Source organism: Porites lutea, chromosome 8 (assembly GCF_958299795.1).
Source record: "Porites lutea chromosome 8, jaPorLute2.1, whole genome shotgun sequence".
Taxonomy (NCBI): Eukaryota; Metazoa; Cnidaria; class Anthozoa; order Scleractinia; family Poritidae; genus Porites; species Porites lutea.
In genome coordinates, this window is record NC_133208.1 from 11,533,595 (window position 1) to 11,552,804 (window position 19,210).

Genomic DNA, 19,210 nt, shown 5'->3' on the forward strand with positions numbered 1-19,210 from the left:
ACGAGGGCCGGCTGCACCGCAGGCTAAAATAGGCAAGGTCTAGTCTCCAGAATAAGAGGTTCCATTCACAGATCATGCATGTTTATATTTCATCTATTCTTTTGCTAATTAAATGGGCCTAACTTCATATCATTCCTTTCGAGTGCGGGCCTCTGATGATCTTCTAATTCTCCACCAAATTCAGTAAAGTTAGTTCGATCAATTATCTACATCGAGTTATTATAGGCCCGTTGAACCGGAAATAATGCGAAATAGCTTTGAAATACGCACTTAAGCTAGTTTTCCTCAAATGTATATTTGAATTCATATGGCAGAGAAAAATTGTTTTGATATGACAAAATTAATTTTTCAAATCATGTGTGTTTGGCATGGGTCGCACTTGGGAAAAGTTTTCATCTTTGCCGGCTAAAAAAAACACAAAAATTCGAAACCGCAACCGGAAAAGAAAACTTTTAGTCCAACCAAGGAGGATCGCATTAGTGGGAGTTAATAGTTTTTGCTTTGACACATTGAGAACTTAAGAACGCCAGATACCAGAAAACATTTTTCTCTTCTTCGTTCGAACCTTTGTCGAAGGATCTTTGTCCTCCATTCCCAGTTTCAGGAGGATGGGACAGATAAAGAAGACCAGAAAGTGCTTGCATGCGAATAGTGCATTTGGCTTGGAGAATAACAAACCTGTGAAGTGTTTGCTTGTGTAGACGGGAACTGGTTCGTCTTCAATAGAGCTAGTTCCCGTAAAAACCTTAAACGAAGGTTTATAAGTTAGTGAACTCCTTGCCTGTAGAGAGTTTTCGAAAAAAACTTGAAATGGCTAAGGATAGCCGAGTAGAAGTTTTCGCGAAGGTCTGAAAATTCGACCGCGTTTATTATTTGGGCGTGGCCCAAATAGAGTAATGGAAACGGCTTGTTTTGACGCAAATGTGCAATAGGCACGCAATACGTGCTAACGTAAACAAGGCAAGTAAACAAGCGAAGCGAGGCGAATGTCTGCCATGCGAACGTCTTGTACAAGGTAAGAGGCACGTGGGAAAGAAAGCTCTGCTAGCACACGGCACTTAATCGCACTTTTACGATCTCAAAAGTTAATCTGAATCTTCAGTATTTTTGCCTCATCGAAATTTGAAGTCCAGGGAATGCAGGGATGAAAACTATCAAAAATATTTGGAATATTAACGTCGGGTTTTGGTCTCAATATGATCACAAGCAACGAACCTTGAAACACAAACTCACACGGACCGAAAGCCGCCAATCACAAATCACAAACAATGACCTTTTGAACCCGTTGAAGAAAACTTTCGTTTCCTAAGAGGTCTGCTATGATTGATTTCTGACATTTTTTTGACGGGAGGATCGAAATGCACCAATCATGGAAAGACAGTTTTAATTGCATGTTTCCTAAGAGGTCATCTGAATTTGCTGTTTTCTTTATCCATTCTCTTTTCCTTATTTTGTGATTGGTCGATTTCGTTAGGTCGAGTGGATAATCCAATGACGGACGATTTGGATATCGTTCGATCCGAAATTTTTCGAAGCAGCAGTGAGATGATGTTTGGATAAAATTTGGCCGCGGTGTTTCGAGGAACGTGTTAATATATACTGTTCAATCATGTTATCCCGGGTTAAACTTACAAATGCACACACTGTTCGCGGTAGGCCGACACTAAAAAAATAACACTGAGTGTTTTCGGAATGGGCTGGTCCGCGAACTCAAAGAAAAACAAAGGAAATTATCAAGACATTCAATGACATCAAAGACTCATGGACCCCATAGACGTAATAACAAATCGGAATATCAGGAGCGTACGTGTAAAATAGATAAGAGTTTGAACAGAGGAATGTTGAACAAGTTTGAGAGTCGCAAGATTTGTGAAGCTGGTTATTAGTGTGACAATAGTGATTTTGATTTTTGCATTGCGGAACACAGCGAGTTGCCTGTGATAAAAATCTGTTCCGATGAAGGAAGAGACGATTGCCAACAATTGGAACCAAAAGGGACTGAGGCTTCTTTTGGAACTACTGTGATAACTGCAGCGCAACAATTCTGTTTATTATTTCAATTTTGTTTAGCAGGGTGACGCTTAATGCACTTGTTTTTGTATTGCGTGTTGTGTTTTTTCATGGTGTATGTTGTGACGCGGGACATGTACGATGCTGTGCGTCGGGATTTTGCATTATCAGCAAGTTTTGTTTTGATGGCAGCGAGGCGACGACAACAGAAGGTAATGAGCTAGTTGTACAGAAGGAAAATTGTGTTGTGGAGGAAATAAAAGAAGTTGAATTGAAATCTCGTCGTGGGAAATTAATTTATAACAGAACTTACAATTTCATTGGTTTAAATCAGGTTAGTCAATTATTTTTTCGTTAAGACAAATTACCATAAAATCGAGATTGTAATTCGAAACTCGCGTTGTTTTCAAATTTGCATAAATCGGGCGCTGCAAAGAAACATTTAGGTTACAAGCGCTTCGAGATACTGTACCTTTAGAACGGCATAGCTTTTACTTGTTGTGCTATATCTTTCAAAACTATCGATCGATTCTAGTTCAAAAACTCTCAAAGCGGCGGTTTAAATTTTAAAGCCCGTGGTTGGTTGTAGCCTGTGTACAGACGTCTCCCCTCCCTCAGGAAAAATCCTCTCCCGATTCTTCCTGAGGGAGTGGGGACGTCTGTACACAGGCTAGGTTGGTTGAAATCGTCTCTTGTTTGTTTTCAAACGATTTAGGATGGATCGATTATTATTTTATCAGCTTGTGGTATGAACGAAACGTTTTTCTTCTCGATAAAGTTCACCCAACAAATTTAGAAAGATTTATTTGAACAAACTGACTTTTTTGTGGAACGAACTATTTTATGGAACGATCTGACTATTGATTGGAACGAAATGACAGGTTACCGTCATGCCCTAGCAGACCGTCTACCGATGAACAAATTAAAATCTTTGTTACAGAAAACACAGAAAGTGACACTTTTTGTATGGAAGAGTATTCGAAAAATACACCATTATCGTCTGAAATCATTGTTACGCTAAAAATAGAAAAGGTTTACACTTAAACAGGTACAGAAGTAACTGTAACAGTGTGAGGTTTTTACTTAAGGAGCAACTCCAAAACTAGTTCGTAAACGAGGGAAGGTGTATCTGTCGTCTGAGCATCAGAGCACAGGCGATTTAGGTGGAATGAGATATCCAAATGGGAGAGTTGAAAAAACTGACCCCCACTCCGCGGACTACCCACTGACCCCACTCCGCGGACTACTCTACGGACTACTCCGCGGACTACTCTACGGACTAGTCCGCGGACTACCATGCAGACTACCCTAACTAATCAACCAAATTTACTTTCACGGAGAAAAGAGTTCGAAGAAGCGTACCTGCCTACAAGATCACACTTGATAAACAGCCGCCATCTTGATTTTCGCCATTTTACTCTACCCAGCCCTTCTTCTTCATTGCTACGTCCATTGCAGCTTCCGTTCTTGGATCGTCACGCAACGCTTCTCTCCAAACCTCGCGTGACGATCCAAATAACGACTGCGTGCCCTACGTAGGAGAATACGTCTCCAAGGGCCTTGTGGGCCAGGTGAATCCAAAAATATGGTGACTTCCAAGCTCGGCTATAAGTAAGTTCTTAAAAACATTTTTAAGCTGAATATGACAAAAACTGTTACCAGCGCCAATAGTGGTCATCGATTGGCTGAACGGCGTGCTCTGACTTGTGGCCGATGAAGACTGGGGCGAGGCTAAAGGAGAGCTGGGTAGAGTAAAATGGCGAAAATCAAGATGGCGGCTGTTTATCAAGTGTGATCTTGTAGGCAGGTACGCTTCTTCGAACTCTTTTCTCCGTGAAAGTAAATTTGGTTGATTAGTTAGGGTAGTCCGCATGGTAGTCCGCGGACTAGTCCGTAGAGTAGTCCGCGGAGTAGTCCGTAGAGTAGTCCGCGGAGTGGGGTCAGTGGGTAGTCCGCGGAGTGGGGGTCAGTTTTTTCAACTCTCCCTATCCGAATAGGCTTTTAAGTAAGAATTTGCCCCTCTGTACATGCAGTTATCCATCTTATAGTGCTTACAACAGTTTGAATCACCGGGTTAATTTTGGCCAATTTAAGCTTTGTATTGATATAGAGAAGAATCCAGGACCTTCAGTTTATGTAGATGCTACAAAAACAATTAATGCTCCATACTGTCAAGGAAATGTTACAGTATTTGGGGAAAATGCCGGACAATAAAGTGTCGCAATGACTCTGTGCGCTTTAATTTACAGTAAGATAACAAAGATTACTTCAGTTGATGATATGACTCAAATAATGATTGTTGGTGTTCAATAATTATTATATTCTAATCTGTCACTGCTTGCAAGACAATCTATGTTAATGTTAACAGAATTGCCAGGAATGGTTACAGTGTTTGAGCAATTTTTCCACCTTGAATACAGTGACAGTTATACTTGTAACATCCATCACTACTGTATATGCCACTCACAGGTTACAGCATTTGAAACACTCTTGGCACTGAACTACAACTCATTCATTTTAACGGAGGCAATTATTGGTGTTGGTATCTACAGCATTGAGGCTGGGGGATATAATGTATTTGATTCTCATGCTAGAGATATATATCATAACAGTCAGTGAAGGGACATGTGTATTGTTGGAAATACCATCCATGCATAAATTAGTACAATATTTTCAGACTCTACATAGGAATGAGGATATATATGATATTGCTACCTTTGAACCTCATCTTTTCTCAAGCAATGTTGAACATTGTAGTATATCAAATGTTAATAGTTACCAATGTTCCTGTAAACAGTGCTACCCTATAGCAGTTTATGCAATGTGTTACTCTCTTATTAATCCTTGTGGATACTGGACTTAAGGAACTTTATTTCCCCTTGTTAGTAACCGGAATACACTGTACAAAGTGATGGGTGTGAAAACACATCTGTCAGTATCAGTGGAGCTGAGATGAACCTTACTCTCCGGGCTGTAACCACTTTTGTCCTATGTTGCAATTTGGCTCCAAGCATGTCTGCATTGGAGATGTGCATATTTTCAAACATTGTCACGAAATGACACTTTTTGTTGTGGATTGGGACATACTGTATAAGCTGTGTGGTTCAGCAAACAAGTGGAGTAAAGCATTTGTCTTCTCTGGTAAGATATGATGACAGTTCCAGGGTGTCCAGTTCCTATTTTTTCCTATTTTTTCCTATTTTTTGAGCCTACTCCTATTTTCTCCTATTTTTAAACTAAAACCTCCTATTTTTCCTATTTTTTTAGCTGGTGAAGCTAAAATTTGTAACAAAATTGAAAATGGAATTATAGTTGTATGTGTTTTTGGGTGAAATTTATCATAAAGCAAGTAGCATGTTGACTTTGATGTTCTAATATTAGTAAAAATGACAGTTACGTTTGTTCTTTCCATGACCTCTATTGCCTATCAGAGTTTTGTTAACATTTTTTTTTGTTACTTTTTGTATAATTTTCTCATGCACCTGCATGTATTGTATGAAGTGTTATAGTCCTCATGACTATTGAATATTAGTAAAATCCAACTAGTGGTCTATTATCAGTGCTGCCTTCTGATTGGTTGAGCTCCTACTTGGCTATATGTTATAGCCCACTAGTAGCGAAAAGTGGGGGCTTTTTGGCGGCAAAAAAAGGATTAAAGTCTAGCTTTAACTGGGTAAAATTTTTTTATTCTCGATATTTTTGACCAACTAGTTGGATTTTACTAAAACAATTATTCCTCTGGCCCTCATGGCCTCTGAGTCAATAGCCCATTCGGCCGCTATTGACTCAGAGCCCATTCGGGCTTGAGGAATAATTGTTAAATACTTTGCATAGCCCACTGAAACCGCATTTCAGTATCTGTACATGTTATATTAAATTTTTTATTTTGAAGTCTTGCTCGCTTCTTTGTTCATCTTTGAAACTGAAAACAGGATCAAGTTGTCCACTCACAACACAGGCCAGATAAATCATCCAATCAGCTTCTTGTTTAAAAAAACAATCACTAGCTGATTCTGGATGCCACATGAAAAGAACAGACTAAAGTTTAGTTTATGGCAGAAGCTGTCTTGGTGAGCCCTTGTTAACAGCAAGAGAGAATGAATTCTCTCCTGTTAACAGCTATACCTAAGCAACTGGTGAAAGGATCCAATATTTTGGTTGCAAAATCGGTCTTGCAGTCATGGCTAAGCAGAGTGTTATGTTCTTCTTAGAACTTAACCATGACACACTTACAATCTGGTACCAAATAGATTACTGTCATTTTGCATACACCGCGGAGAGCCCGGTTCCGTACTTAAAATTATGCGGTCTTTTGAACAAACAAGCATATTCTCAACCAGCTACCGATTGCAGATAAGTGGAAGGAAAGCTTTCCATACGACTTTTTCCTATATCTTTCAATGACAATTCAATCGTAAGAAATTTCTATCCTAAGAAATTTCACTCTTCAAAGCCTTTGAAAGAATTGCCGTCAACTTGAAGGGAATTTCCATATGATCACCTTTGATTATAGAACCACGCTCGACATTTAGTCAATCATATCATTCCGATTTAATACAGTGTAACTGAACCAATAAACTAAACGTTACTGATCATTTTCACTCCTTCTTAGCCGCGAAAGTTGATCTAAATCCTGTGAACATAGAATCTGAGGACTCGTACCCTTTATTATAACCCTTATGGGGTGCAGGGAAGCTATCTTTGTCGACAAAAGTACTTTTGATTTTCCTATTTTTCTCCTATTTTTTTAATGCAAAGTTTCCTATTTTTCCTATTTTCTCAATCCTGAGTTTCCTATTTTCCTATTTTTTTGAGCAACCATGCCACTGGACACCCTGCAGTTCTTTAGCTGCAATAAGGCATGTTCAAAGTACCATACCCGTAGTATGACCACGCCCAAATACACGCTCCCACAGCCTCTTGTTTTAAATTGATCGTGTTTCAAATGGATCACGCTCATGACAAGGCGCTGACAGTTACCGCTGTGATTCCTATTGTTTAGCTCGAGTTTTCCAAAATCTGCCTGCCCCACCCAAGCACTACGGCGTCTTTGATGTTTTTGCCGATTTTCAAAGTTTTTTCTAACTTGAAAACTCGGGGTCGCACTTAGCAATGTCCACCGATGACAGATTTCTACCGCAAGGTAAACAAATTCTCCCAAAAATTTGCCAAGTGCGACCCATGCCTTACTGTGGTGCAGTGGTCAAGGAGTTTCTTGCACTTGCAGATAAACCGGGTTCGATTCCCGGCGAAGCTGCTTTTTGTTTCTTTGTACAGATTTTTTTTTCTCTGTTTGGTCTATCTTTTTTTTAACACTATTTTTCCTTTTGGCCGTGTTTTCTTTATTCTTACTGCAGACCCTGCTGGTCATGCTCTTGGATCAATATATATTTTATAAGCTTAAGTCCGGATTTTATTTTGGAAAAGGGATTTCAAAAGCTCTTGATCTGCATACTGGCCAAGCTTACGACCAGATAAAAACCATAAGCTGTCAAGACATGTCCCTCCTCTGAAACAGCTGAATTTTTTTCAATGTTAGTTGACATCATGACAAACACACACAGTACACCAAAAACTGTACTAATTTACACCCAACACCCACCAGTGACCCACTGGCGAAAGTTAAACTTGCCTTTTGTACATCGTCTTAATCATCAATATTATTACCCTAAAATGTCCACCGAGTTTGCCCCCAAAAAATAATTAAACGAAACCTTTTATTCGTTTTCGGGATTTAATTACAGAATTACAGGTGTATGCCCAATACAGTATTAAAAATGCGGTAAAGCAACAAGAATCCATGCTCACAGTCTCTCACAAATACCTGTCATTTAGCTTCCCCTTTCACCGCTACAGCTAAGCGAACTTTGAGAGGAACGAGGGTTTCACTAGCTTTGAAGAGCTGAAAATACCTACAATGTAAAGTATAATACATCCTTTGATGAACCTTCTATTGCTGTGTCTAAACTCCTCAATCTTGCTGTGCACTGGCCCTCAAAAGTGTGACGGCTCGGTATGATTGCCCGTAAAATTTGCTCGACGATAGAAAGGAATCTTCAAAATTCATTACACCACTGGACATTTCATTCTAAAAAAGTACTTAAATCTAATTTTCTATGACAATAGAAACCTTAAAATCTCCAAATCCAAGAAATCGGAACGGTATTTCCGTGATAAAATCGAAATTTTTATCCGTCTCTTCGATGAACACTTTGCTCGCCATTTTGAAAGTCACTGACGCGAGACGTGACTTCATACTGGCAGGCGGACTGTACCACAGATTTCCTTAGAGACACCTTCCCCCCCCCCCCTGCCTTTGAGTTAAAAGCAAGTCAAGACTCTAGGAGAGAACATCGCAATGTTTAGGTGCGTGCCCGGGGGGGGGGGGGGGTACTTGGGTTAATGTTTGCTGGATATGTGCCGCTGGCCTTTCAGAGCCCCTACCCCTTTATAGCCTATTTTTTGGTCAATTATAGACCCCATCTTAGTCACTTTAATTGAAAATGTAGTTTTCGCGATCCCAACTTAGTCAATTTCTATTTATGCATCTACCTTATCAATGTGGTTTCAAGAGGCGGAATGTAACGCGGTCAATGAGAGCTTGTTGTTAAATTTAACAAACAACAACTTTCTGATTTTTTAACCGAGAATCTCACCCCGTAGTTTCTTTTTTTCGCGATATAAAGAAGCCCCTCACTTGGTTAAAAATAGACAGAAATTATTTCTACGCTTGCTGTCTACGAAGATACCTTCATGTTCGTCAGTCATGCTTTTCATCCTCTGAGAAGCGTTGCAGTTTGATTCTAAGGAACTCCGGGCCTTTAGAGAATTAGCCTGCAAAAACATTCGTTTCTCCTCGTTCTTCGCCGCTGGGGACGTTTCGCGCGGAGGAACGTCTGCGACTCAGCGACAGAAATTCCATACTGATGACGTAAAATCAATGTTTACTTAATAAATCCGGTAGTCGTGGGGTTCCAAATGTAAATTTATTCAATTTTAAGTTTCTACTGATCGATTTTGGTAAAGTGTTGTGTTCATCTGCGAACGAGCTCCAGCAAAACTCAAATGCTTGTTGTAGAGAAGACTATATTCCACAAATATTGACTGTTTTGTTAGAGATTCATCGCGTTTACATTTGACCTTTGTGGCCTTTTGTCTTTTGTCTGTCATTTGTAAACAATAGCTAAAACAATGTAACTACTCCGTCGACCAATCAGGGCTTCTGACCGGATTCTGGACATATTTTACGTCATCAGTATGGAATTTCTGTCGCTGAGTCGCAGACGTTCCTCCTCGCGAAACGTCCCCAGCGGCGAAGAGCGAGGAGAAACGGATGTTTTCGCAGGATATAGAGAATCTTCTGTTGCAAGAAAATAGAGAAAGTATGCTATTGGAGGGATTGTGCTTGTATAACTTTAAATAGCTTATAATCAAATATGTGATGTGGTGCAAATAAAGACCATGACCGAAAGGGTATGACGACCGCTCTTCACAGACCATTCCGCTGAAATTACCTCAGCACTTACAACAGTTGTCAATGTAAACAGCCAAGATGGCAAGATTTAGCTGGATTGTTGCTCTAAATGCTCTTTCACTTATATCAAATGTTTTGAAAAACAAAATTTTAACCAGTTACTAACCATTTTATTTGCTCATTAAAATATTTGATACAGAAATAAAAATTGCTCCATAAAATAAGCCAAAATACATGTTCCCAAAAAAAAAGCTCTACATACTGAGACTGCCCTACTCACCTGAGTTTTCCATGAAAGCTTTCTTACAAATTAAGTAGTTTTCTTCTTCTATAGTTGTCTTCAACCTGACATTGTCCATCCCGAGCTTTCTCTTGAGTTCATCAGTCACCAGGAACCTTTCAACGATGTCATTAAGGTAACCAGAACAGTAACCATTCCACAGACTTTCAAGACTTTTCAGAGTGGGGCACTGCACAGTTATTATCAACGATCCTGATTTCACCATCATTACGTTCGCTTCAAAAATCTTTTCGATAAACTTAGTGAGGCGGTCTACACTCCTATCAAATGGTAATGACGAAAGATCTTGGTGTCGTCGATACTTATGAACCGACTGTTCTAATTCCTCATTTAATATTCTTTGTTGTTCAACAGTTAAATCTTGGGTATTCGAAGAAACTAGAACTTTGATCAAGGCAGCAGTAACAACAGAGTCTGAAAATCAAGAAGAGGAAAGTTACACGTTTTTTAAAACTATAGCAAAACATTCAGTATGCACAATAACGTAACACTTATTTATTTTATTTACACAAATTTACGTTGTTAATATAATTTTTACTGTTACGTGAGAGGTTCCTTCCTCAGGGAAGATTCACCTTCATGACTACTATCTTGGAGGACATATACTTCTTTAAAAAAAGATTCCGCTCTCCTCACTTGAAGTATACCTGAATTTAAGAGACGGCTCTCGTCAAGGTTCACCTATAGCCAAAGAGGTTTAAAAACCTCTTCCACAAAGAGCCCCCACAAGTCAACTTAGTTAGGGCGTTATCACAGATTCACAATATTAGCTGCATACTTAAATTTAAATAGAATGTTAACGTTTATAGCAATTCGATGAAAGATACAATTTGCAAAATTGCAAAACCTGTTCGCTCATATATTTGAAAACATTTTTCACTAAGATATTTCAAATGGCATAATGGAGACAGGACTTAACTGACCACATTAGTAGATCGCTCTTTTGCTGTTGCTTCTCCCAAACTTTGGTATTTGTTTTTTTCGCGATATGGAGAGGCCCCTCAGTTGTCATTTTTAAGAAGGCACGCAAGACATTTCATTCCAGAAAGCCCTTACAATGTATGTAATACGATGTAATTTTTTGGGCTCGTTTTTAGTAGGTTTTATGCCAGCAGTTTGCACAGTAAAAGTAACCAAAGTAATTTCTATAATTTTAGTGTTATATATATTTTAATTTGTTGTATATTTATAAATTTAACTATTTATTCAAAATCCCTTTTTATAACCGCCGAAGAAAATGGCGACTATCAAGCGACTATTGATATCGACCCTATAAGTTTTACTATCATCAATTATATAATACATTTCTAAGCGTAAACGGTAACGAGTACTGTAGGAAAAACTACCTTTGAATAATCTAACAATCACTAACCCCTTTTAGATATAGCAGTGTACTGATGAGCAATAGCAAGAAAACAACTCATGTTTTTGCATACCTGGATTACAAGAGAATTCTGACATTTTACGCTTACGGCTATTTTGAGACTGAGAGTCTGTATCCGTGGATATTTTAGTCGGATTTCCTGATGTAGCATCAGCTTTCATTACACAGTCACTACTACGGGACGTTTCTGAAACAAGCTGCTCGTCGTGATAAGAGTTTGTTCTTTGGTTGTTGTCAATTTCTATAGAAGGCCCTGCAAAAAGAAGTTTTGGTTATTATAACTTAAACTTAAGGCTCAGTCAATTCCAAGTGTGCCCATTCCTCCCTGGAGCGGAAATTTGTTGGGCATAATAACTGCACAGAAATCACAAAGGAGCAACTCTAAATTCGTTAAAATGTCTCTTACGATTCTCTCGTACATGTGTGTTCTTTGTCGGCGAGCTCATTTGGTAAAAAACGCACTTTAATTTCAAAAGCATAATCATCCTCATATTACTCGCGTGTGCAATAAGGCATTGTAGAGTGATGACAGGCTACTATGTGACATTGAAATAATCAGGCAAAACCCCAGAACTATTGCCTGAAAAGTGTTTGCAATTTTAAGGGACGGACCATTAGAAATAACCGGAGGTGGGGTGACAATTCCCAAAATAAATTCCTGTCGTTTATCGGACGAACCGGGCACTCTTTCGCTGTAGTTCACTCAACTTAAAAATTTCTAGACTGAAATGACACCAGTTTGAAACTTCACGAAGTCAGATTTAAAAAAATGTTCTAAAATTTGCGTCATTTTAAATTTTGACTCGTTGGAATCCTTCTAGGGACCATTAACTTACTGCTCGGCGCCAGATAAAGGCTTTTAATCGGCCTTTGAATGAGTTTTATTGCTTTAAATTGCCAAGTAGTAGAATGAGTTGAAATTGTTGCTAACCCGATTTTCAAAAAAAAAAAAAAAAACAGGTACATACTAGGTTGTGTATTCCTGGGATAGAGGCTCAGCGGCCGGCGTTCTATTTCTGCTCGCCCTCGCGCACCTCCCGTGCTTCTCACACTTGATTAAAAATAGACAGAAATTATTTCTACGCTTGCTGTCTACGAAGATACCTTCATGGTCGTCAGTCATACCTTCCATCCTCTGAGAAGCGTTGCAGTTTGATTCTAAGGAGCTCCGGGCCTTTAGAGAATCTTCTGCTGCAACGAAATGGAGAAAACATGCTATTGCAAGGATTATGTGTGTATAACTATAATCATATATGTGAAGTGCTGCAGATTAAGACTATGACTGAAAGGTATAACGACCGCTCTCCACAGACCATTCTGCTGAAAACAATGTACCTGAAGAAATCACGATTAAACGTTACCGTTTTGATGTTTTCAGCATAAGGTTCAGATAGGTATCCACGAACATTTTTATCAAGACTTCAGGGCAAAACTTGTAAGCGATCCTATTTTTGTTTCTTTTCATTTTTATCTCTATTGTTACCTGATAATGCACTGCCGAAGCAAGGTCAGATTTATTGGTGGGAGGAGGCAATAACGAGTGCCAAAGGCTTTAGTTGCTTGGGGTGTCCGGGGGCATGCTTCCCCGGAAGATTTTGAAATCTCTTAAATAGCATTTTCAGCCTTCCGAGATCGTTAATTTCCAGCCGAATTGTTAACTGTTGAAGCCATAAATAAATAACTTTCACGCTTTATCGAACCGAAATAAACACATTGAACTGAAGAGCAGCGTAAAGAGCGTGGCCGCTGACCAAATTAAACGTGCCTGTCAAAATTATTGGGGGGGGGCAGCCCCCCCCCCCCCCCCCCGGCCCCTCCACATGCTACGGCACTGTAATGTGCCACTGAAGAAAACATAGTTGACATTCCTACCATGAGTCAGGCTGATCATCTTGTCAACTAACTGCTTTATCTGTTTGGCCCAGTTGTATTTCCTGCCATAGGAATCACGCAAGTTCACTGCTTCCTCAAGTCGACATTCCCTGTCCTTGTTCCAGATTTTTTGAATGGCTGCGGTCCACACTGTGGGGTCCTCTGACTCAATCACAAATGCTGAACCAAAAGCTGCACTGCGCAGTGCTTCTCCAAAGCCAGAGTTACTACTGACAAGCACAGGGAGACCAGCTGACATTGCCTCGAGTCCTTTCAAACCAAATCCCTCTGTTCTTGAAGGCATGAGTACAAGATCCGCTTGTTGCAGTAAGCGCTCTAAACTCTCTCCGTCTAGATCAAATCCTTTTACGTTCAATCGACCTGCAGGAACACCATACTTCATTAACCGCTTCGCAATTTCTTCGTGTTTTCCATCCGGTGCCCCAACAAAAACAAGACGAGTATCTTGTAATGCAGCAATCGCTTTCCCAGCGATGTAAAATCCCTCTAATTCAAAATCTTCTACGTCTCCACTACCAAACACCAAAACTCTGCGTTGTTTCCTATCGCTTCGGCTGACTTGCTTTACAGTCTCAAACTCTTCAAATACATCAGGAGTGAGTTCAAAGACGTTACAACCAGAAAGATACGAGCGAAAGGCCTCGCTCAACTTGGGTCCAATTCCTACAACATGATCAGCCATTTCACACAGTTCTACTTCGTTCTTTTGCTTTTCTTCATCCTTTGAAATTGGGCGGGAATAGCTTTTAAACATCCCAAGTTCCTCAGGGTCTGTGTGCACCACTTGAACCCATTTGCACGTTTTAGATTTCTTAATGACCTGCACTTGTTTACCAAGTTTAACTCCATGACCAACAACTATGTCGATTTCCAAATCGTCTGGTGGAAAGCAAAGCCAATCAAGCTGTTCAAAACAAGAAAGTGGCGTTGCCTCTACGATCTTTACTTTGTGGTCAAGGGCTACGTTTTTGTCCTCTTGACTGCATTTTGGTAAAAAGAAAGTTATTTCCACTTCAGGGAACTTGGCTAACTGAATGGCTAATTTTCTGTTAATGGTAGAAAGCCCTCCATTACTTGGTCCCCATTCAGATGCCAAGACAGTGACTTTCACTGTGCGAGATCCATGCACTCGGTCATCATGCGTTTGAGCTTTCTGTAAAGGTGATGCCATGATCAAACATCAAAGTCGTCCAAATCTAAAATAAAAATTAATGGTGAAGCCCCAATTACAACTACTACAATGGACAATAGAGAAACAACTACAATGGAAAAAAACACAGAATCAATTACAGCTACAACTGGGAAAACGGAAAAAAGTTTCACTGGGTGGTGCCGATTGACTATCGGTCTAAGCAACCTTTCACAACATGAAAAGTAGCAGATCACATGACCAGAAAATGCATTTTCTAACCGCTGGTGCTTTTTACTAGCCTGGGCTTCTCTAGAGGGAAGGGGAGATAGTGAAGAGAACAAGAAAGCCTTTGTGTGTCAAGCCTTTCTCTATGTTTTCACGCCCCACTGTTTCGTCTTAATTTCACCTTACCTATGGCCTGACTCAGATTTGGGTGTGTGTGTATGTGTGTTTTCGGGGGGCTGTGAAATATCCGTGAGGTCAAGGGGGAGGGCGTAAAATCTGGCTATAAAATACATGAGCTGGGCTGGCTCGCTTTGTGCAGATCTCGGCACCTTAGTTAAACGCAACAAAAACCAACTTTGCGATTATATGCCAACCGGGCCAGCCCGGTTAGCTGGGGTCCCAGTAATCCCGGGTAGAAATTTAATTTATCTTACCTAGAAGCAGGGCGATTTTTCAGAAAATTGAAGGTAAATCTGTCGAAAATAGCTGGAATTGGCAGGGTTTGGCTTATTGCCGAGAGTTTGACAATATTTTTGCTCTTAGTTGTTGAGATCCAAAGGTGTCACGCAAAATGCCTTCTCTACTTTTATAGTGTTCAGTACTCGATGGAAAGAAAGTCGACTAAACAGCGTTTAAACCGGCCGTAGGACACAGAGTGGTTATGAACTAAAGGTAAGGAAGCTTTTTGAATCAATATTTCGTGTGATCATGATTTTATTTTTCTTAGCGTTGTAGATTCGAATACATGTGATAAAATTCGAACAGTAAGGGCCCGAATCGATCGACCTTCGTTATCTTAAAGGCTATACTAGTACAGATACAGACAAGAAGACTTTATATCTCTAAGATTTTTGCATTTATTTGGCATCAGATAATACACTAATAATTCTAGTATATTCCGACCAAATGACCTCTGAAGCCCGAACCCACACATAGTGCGCTTGGGCTGCCTGTGATTTATGTTCATGTTTAATGCTTACCTGGTGTTGTGTTACGAACAACATAGAGATGTTCTTTTCTATTTTTATTGTTTTTATTTGAGCTATTCCCTTCCTTTGATTTTTATCTCCGATAGACGTCTTTTTGTTCTTTGATCTTTTTGTTCTCTGTTTGATGACCATGTAATGTCACTGTACGGTTAATATATTCACTGCATCGATGAATTATTTAACTGACAATGAGCACCGCGATCACAAACAAGCAACAAAAGAGAAACCGTACACATACAATAGATATTCATTTCAAGACAAGCACGTGGAAATCGCTTGTAAATCCATGGAAAGTTTTATCAACACACGTCAAAACAAGACGTACTGAAGCAAAGATCTTCCTCGCTAGCTTCACAGGACATCTTCGTAGACCGCCTTGCGATCGGACGGCAAGTTAATCAATATCGACGGCCAAAACACTCCCTTTCACTTAACAAAAGATATACTTGGAATAGCAAAACGAAAATAGCAAAAAAAGATCGACACAGCAAAGGTACAGAAGGTTTCATCGGCGAAACACGTCGCCTTCCACTGTTCTTTAACTATCGCGTCCCCATTAAACTGATATAGGATCATGCGTGTTCGGAAGCTTGATAATATAGTACTAGGAGCAATCGGAGCCTAGGAGAGTGCGTTCGATATGTTTGCTGGGCGTACAGGTAGCAGTGGAGGGGAAAGGGTGGATATTTCTTGCGATAGATAAATAGAGGATATTACATGGCCGCTCGAAGATACGAAATTTCTCTTCGAGTGTTGAAAAATAATTCACTCGTTCACTGCGCTTACTCGTGAAATATTTTTTCAACACGAGAAGAGAAATTTCGTATCTCCAAGCGGCCATGCAATGAAATACCAGACCATTTCACTTTACTGCGCTTTTCTGAAGTTCAAAAAATTCTGATTCTGAAGTTCAAAAGCCAACTGACGACTGCGTTTTTCGCTGCCGTCAATCATCTTAACGGACCTCTTAGGAAACAAAACTTTACTTTAACGGGTTCAAAAGGTCAAGGTTTGTGATTTGTGATTGGTGGATTTCGATCCGTTCTGTGTGTTTAGGTTTGTTGCTTGTGATCGTAATTATGATTGACGGCAGCGAAAAACGCAATTGTGAAGGCGGCTTTTGAACTTTAGAGTTCGCATGTTTGTGAAAAGCGCAGTAATAGTTTTTTGAGTGTGAAAGGAGCGATTTATTATGAAGCCATAGCAACGGTAATATTTTCAGATGTGAAGATAACATGTTGTTTTTCATTGGTGTTTATTGCCCCGCAGGGACTTCACCCTGAAGGCGAAATCCCGAGAAGGCACTCTAGTAACTCGCGCGTATATTAAGGAAATTAAAATTGTTTGCGCCCGCAAGTACGAAATGGTTAGGATGACGTAAAGACACAACATTCCCAAGGGACCCCAAGGTTCCTTTGTAAAATTATACTAGCTCACCAACGGTACATAAACTTCAGGGGTTTCAAAATGATTTCAAGTAGGTGGCCGAATCTGGAGGCTAAGGGGGGGACTAGAATTGCTGGCAACATACAATCAAGTAGCTGATGGAACACCAGTGGTCACCAGCTTGTTTTGAAACCACTGAAACCTCTGTTTAAAACTGAAGATATATTGATGGAATCAAGATAGGAACTTGAGGATAGAGCTACTGAACAATGAAAAAAATACTTTTTTAATGCAAATCAAGCCGTTTGAAGATTGAAATAGGAGTGTAAACAATTTTTGACACAAAAAAGATATTTATAATTATTATCTACATTTACCCAATATTTCCTAGAACCTCACTTGTTGGGGGATTGTCTGTTAAAACAACTTGGACATTGCATTGAAAGCCTGTTGTCAAGGATACAACTAAGAAGAGATGGTATTTACAACATACTGGAAAAGAATCAAGACTGCATTGTGAATCTAAGCATTAAGATTTTGAGCCAAATACAGGATCAAAGGACGTTAGTCAATGAAAAGGAATGTGGATATTTTTTTTGCAAAAAGGAAATAAATACAGCTTGAATGTCTCAGGGCTGGTTTGCACATTTCTAAAATTCATACATGTAATTTATTGATAATATTTTGATGTTTCTTTTTTAGAACAATAATTAAATTGAAATCGCAGAATTTAGTTAGTACTAATATTTTATTGATCGCGTAGCCGGTTTGTTAAAAAGCCGAAACATTGTAAATGATGCGATATATAGAACAAAAATAGTGCGATTTAAAACAGAAATGATGCGATTTAGAACATGAATGACGCGATTTGGAACAGATGCGATTTAGAACAAAAAATGGTGCGATTTAGGAATAAATCACACTGCTGAGGGCCAATCAGATTGCACAGATAGCCAGTGATTTCAAAGTGGATGTAATAAAGGCTGAAATCAGGGCAGTTGATACAACAACAACAATACCTGGCGAGTATTCCGTGTAAAGCTTATCGACAAAGTCGCTGGATCAGTCTCTTCCATTCATTACTTTTTGTTTCTGCACCGTTAAATTTGCCCAATTTTTTCTATTACCGAGCTCGATTTAACCACAAACAATGAGTATTCAGGCAGAGTGGCAAGCTTCAATGCGATGTGGCAAGAGAGATATACGCCTTTGAATTTCTGTTAATTTTGCGGGTGTAAAAACTTCAATAAGTATACCCACCAACAGTTTAATCGATCGTTGAAACACGTTATCAATTTCGAAGTAGTTTCTAAAAATACAATAAAGAGGTATGATGGTTCTTTCAATGCGTATCGGCAAAGGAAGACCCCAAATCAAGTCTACATGCCAATTTTTAGCCAATTCGGTGAGATAGTGTGGCAGCGACTCTTCGGTATAGTTCGATTCAATTCAATTTTATTATTCACACTTTATAAAATATTTACATTATATGTATTAAGGTAGGAATACACTAATAAAGGAGAAGAAGAAGGGGAAAAAAAGAAAATTAATGGCTCGGGTAGAAGTGTACGGTGGTCAGAGGAGCTTAGCTTTCGAGCTAACCACCGAATCTTACAGACAACTGCTCTTAATACGGTCTTGTTTCTATTGATGTACATCAAAGGCAAGAGCATACTTTTAATGATAATAATAATAATAACAATAAATGTTATTTAGCCAGGGTTACCTCTTCAGCATAAAATGCTGATATCAATGAGGGCCCTGCGAAAGACTGACTTTGGGCAGCAGCAAGTTCTGCCCTCTTCCCCTCGTGCGTGTTGTGGATAGTTCTGAAAACCTTAAAATAATCTTTAAAAACATTGGAGGGGATCCCTTCAAGCATTTCAAAGTCAAATTAATAGTATGCATGTCACGCCTCATAGACAAGGAAAGCCATTTTAAATTCTTCTCCGCGTCTGAATCTTTGGTCTTCAAAACAATCTTTGCTGCCCTTCTCTGTGCTCGGTCTAACTTATCACGTTCTAGCTATTATCCCAATGCTGCTCCAAACAACATCGCAATAATCCATAACCGGCAGAACAAGAGACTGATAAACTTTATCGGCAAGATCGACAGTTAGATTGTTTCTAATTCTTCCGAGGACACTGATTCTTTTGGAAATCTTAAACAGTAGCTTATCCACGTGTTGTTTGAAATTAAGATTTTCATCTAAGCATTACTCTAATTGCTCGTTGATTTGCTTATCTTATACCACTAATATGAACTGTAGTTGGAGAGTGTAAGTTATTTTCACTTGAACTAAAACCACCCTGGTGGGACTAAATCCCTTGAAAAAGAAGTTGGTAGTCAAGTAAGACGTATCTTACTCTTGTTCACTTCGGTCGTCTTGTTTTTTAAAAATTCTTATTCTGCCTAA